Raw genomic sequence first — 3,751 nt, 5'->3', positions numbered from 1 at the left:
CACATCGCAGGGCTCGGGGCCCCCCCAGCCACCACGGCCAGAGTCACGACCGACCCCCAACAGGGCGTCCTCCCGCGCGCACGACCACACCCCTCCGTGCCCACGCCCGACTGGACCCACGCGGGCCTCTCCTCCTCACAACGGGCCGAGAGCCCTTCGCCCGGGGATGCCCCCCCCCCCCGCCCAAGGCCGCTAGAGGCCCGGGGAGGGGGGACAACACCCAACAGCGGCGAGGCCGGTTTCGGTCCCGAGGGAATGGATCGAGAGCACAGCGCGCCTTCAAAGCCGTCCAGGCGAGCCGGGGACAAGGTAGGGGGGAAAGGTCGGCGGCGACGGGGAGGGGGCGCACAGCGGGCGACGGCCGGCAGCGCGTGGGGAGCGGTTCCGGGGGGGGGGGGAAGGGCGCACCAACGAAGGCGCGAGCCGGGCCGCCAGGTAAACGTGCACGGGATCCCACCGCCACCAGCACGAGAGCGGTCCCGCGACGCCCGGGGACGCCGGCCGGCCTCAGCACCCTTGGCGCACCTTCCCCCGCCAAGAACCGGGCCCCAACGCGACCCCCGCCGCGCGGGGGCCCGTCTGAACCTCCATCCGTCCGTCTGCTCCATCCCGGAGCCACGACCCGGGGGAAGCGCCCCCAGGCGAGAGCGGCCCGACCCGTGCCCGCACGTCACCCCCGGCGGCGACTCGGCACGGGAGCGGGCGGCAGACAGCCGCTCGCACGGCGCAGAGCAAGGAGACGCACGCCGCGGGGGAGCGGCCGCGCGCGCGCACGCTCTCGCACTCGCACGCACGCGGGAGCCCCACGCGCCAGACGCCGGCCAGGCCCGGCGGGATCCTCCCCCGACTCGGAGGGGGGAGGCGCAGGCCGCGGTAGGCAAGAGAGCGACGCTCGGCCCCACCGCGGGGCCGGCAGACCCCTCGCGGAGAGGGGGCTCTGCCCAACACGCGACGGTAGTCACCCCGCATCGGTGGCCACGACGCGCAGAGGAGGGGCGGCGGCTGGGGGTTCCGGTACCCCAAGGCACCCTCTCGGATCGCTAGAGAAGGCTTTCTCACCGAGGGCGCATCGCCCCCACCCATTCGTCCCCCTGACCGGGCTCCGCCCAAGGAAACGCCGTCCCAAAGGCCTCCAGGGCCTGGGAGGGGGCGGGGGTGGGTCTGCGGCAAGGGACAGGCCCAGGACAATCCTGAGCACCCGCGGCCAGAGCCCCACGAGGGGACCGCCTTTGCCTCTTCTACGCACGCCATGCTCCCATCCCCGCCCGGAAGGGACCTCAGGCCTCCACACCGAGGCCACGAGAGGAGCGGAGACGGGCACGGCATGCCGGGCAAAGAGAAGCAGCAGCCCTCGGCTGGCCAGGCGCCGCAGCGCTGGCTCGGCCCGGCGCGGTCACTCACACGCCCCACCAAGTCCTGTCCACACACACCGCCCTGGCACGACGCGCACCAGAGGACGACGAGGTGCCCGCACCCCCACAGAGGGGGGCGGGTGGGCCTCCCTTACCGACTTCCACCACCCGCTCTCCGGACACACCACCGACAGCGGCAGCCCGAGGGGGTCGCTGGGAACGGGAAACGACGCCACCGCTCGGCCTCAGGCACCTGAGACAACCTGGAGCGCTCCAGGGGCACCACAGAGGGCCAGGCGCCACGCGCTCAGCACGCCCGGGCGGTGAGCAGCGCGGCCTCGGGATGGCCCTCCCCGACACAGGGAGGGCGGCTCACCCCGCGTGAAGGAGCCGAGAGCGGCAAGCGAGAGTGTCCGCTGCGTCAGCTGGACCCCACACCCACGGGCGCCCTGAGGCGAGAACCGTGGGAAAGCAGAGTCGGGCCGGAGCCCACAAACCCCCCCGCACCCTCCCCTCAACACCCCCCCACGGCAGCGGGTGGCAGAGGAGGAGGAGGAGCGAGGGGCCCACGGGCAGAACGAGAAGAGCGGTCCCATTCGCCATGAATGTCCGTCCCTCGTCTGACGCGGCTTAGACCCGGCCCGGGAGAACGCGACATCACCACATCGATCAGCGAAAACGTGCCCAAGGAGGAACCCAAGGGGGGAAACGCCTGGCGACGACAACCGACCAGAGGGACCTGCTTTCAGCCTCGCCGGCACCCCTCGAGCCCAGGGCAAGAGCAGCCGGGCAACCCAAGGAGAACGCCTGACACGTGGCACGGAGCCTTGCGGAACGGAGCGGGGGTTACCACGGCCGCAGCCGGGCGCCCACAGCGTGGAGTGAACGGGATAAAGGACCCACACCACTTGCCCACGCCGCCCTCGGGTGCTGGAGACCAGAGGTGGCACCACAGCCCGGGACCAGCTGGGGGCACGAGAGCCGGCGCACAGGCCCACGCGGACGGCTCCAACGAGCGAGGGCCGAGCCGGATTTGGCACCACGGCCAAGCCCAGAGCCCCGCACGCACCCAGAGGCCCACATCGCTAAGGCGAGTCACTCAAACAGCGTGTCAGCACCTACCTGGCAACAAAACCTGCTCCTTTCCGGGGACAAAATAGCTACGCCATCTGGCGGGGCCTAGCCACGGGTCACCGGGACCTCGTGGGACCGTGGCCCGGCCACTGGCCCCAAACACTGCTCCATTACCCTGCAAAGAGCGGGGGGGGGGGGGGGGCGCCCCACGGAACCCCCAGGGCCATCTGGTCGACCCCCTGGAGCGTGGGGGAGCGGGCAGCCGGGACCGACCACGGACTCGAGGGAGGTGGAGCCGCCCGGGCCTGGCCGGGTAGCTCCTCCCCTGGTCCGCCTGTCGTCCCCAAGTCGGGACTTAGAAAAAAAATCAAGTTCTGCGGAGGGACCCGCCGGCCCTCAAAAAAAATCAAGTTCTGCGGAGGGGACCCGCCGGCCCTCAAAAAAAAAAATCAAGTTCTGCGGAGGGACCCGCCGGCCCTCAAAAAAAAATCAAGTTCTGCGGAGGGACCCGCCGGCCCTCAAAAAAAATCAAGTTCTGCGGAGGGACCCGCCGGCCCTCAAAAAAAAAAATCAAGTTCTGCGGAGGGGACCTGCCGGCCCTCAAAAAAAAAATCAAGTTCTGCGGAGGGGACCTGCCGGCCCTCAAAAAAAAATCAAGTTCTGCGGAGGGACCTGCCGGCCCTCAAAAAAAAAATCAAGTTCTGCGGAGGGGACCTGCCGGCCCTCAAAAAAAAATCAAGTTCTGCGGAGGGACCCGCCGGCCCTCAAAAAAAATCAAGTTCTGCGGAGGGACCTGCCGGCCCTCAAAAAAAAAATCAAGTTCTGCGGAGGGGACCTGCCGGCCCTCAAAAAAAAATCAAGTTCTGCGGAGGGACCCGCCGGCCCTCAAAAAAAATCAAGTTCTGCGGAGGGACCTGCCGGCCCTCAAAAAAAAAATCAAGTTCTGCGGAGGGACCTGCCGGCCCTCAAAAAAAATCAAGTTCTGCGGAGGGACCTGCCGGCCCTCAAAAAAAAAATCAAGTTCTGCGGAGGGACCTGCCGGCCCTCAAAAAAAATCAAGTTCTGCGGAGGGGACCTGCCGGCCCTCAAAAAAAAAATCATCAAGTTCTGCGGAGGGACCTGCCGGCCCTCAAAAAAAAATCAAGTTCTGCGGAGGGACCTGCCGGCCCTCGCCTCCTTCTCCCTCTCCCTCTCCCTCGCGGCCCGTGCCTCCACTCGCCGCGTGGCGCCGCACGGCCGCCACGGCCCGGTCCGAGCCGGTCCGAGCCGGTCCGAGCCGGTCCGAGCGGTCGCCGGCTCCCGGGCTGGGACTGGGAGAGGGGGCG

The sequence above is a fragment of the Meles meles genome, unplaced genomic scaffold, assembly GCF_922984935.1.
Source record: "Meles meles unplaced genomic scaffold, mMelMel3.1 paternal haplotype, whole genome shotgun sequence".
Taxonomy (NCBI): domain Eukaryota; kingdom Metazoa; phylum Chordata; class Mammalia; order Carnivora; family Mustelidae; genus Meles; species Meles meles.
This window is presented reverse-complemented; position numbering follows the sequence as displayed.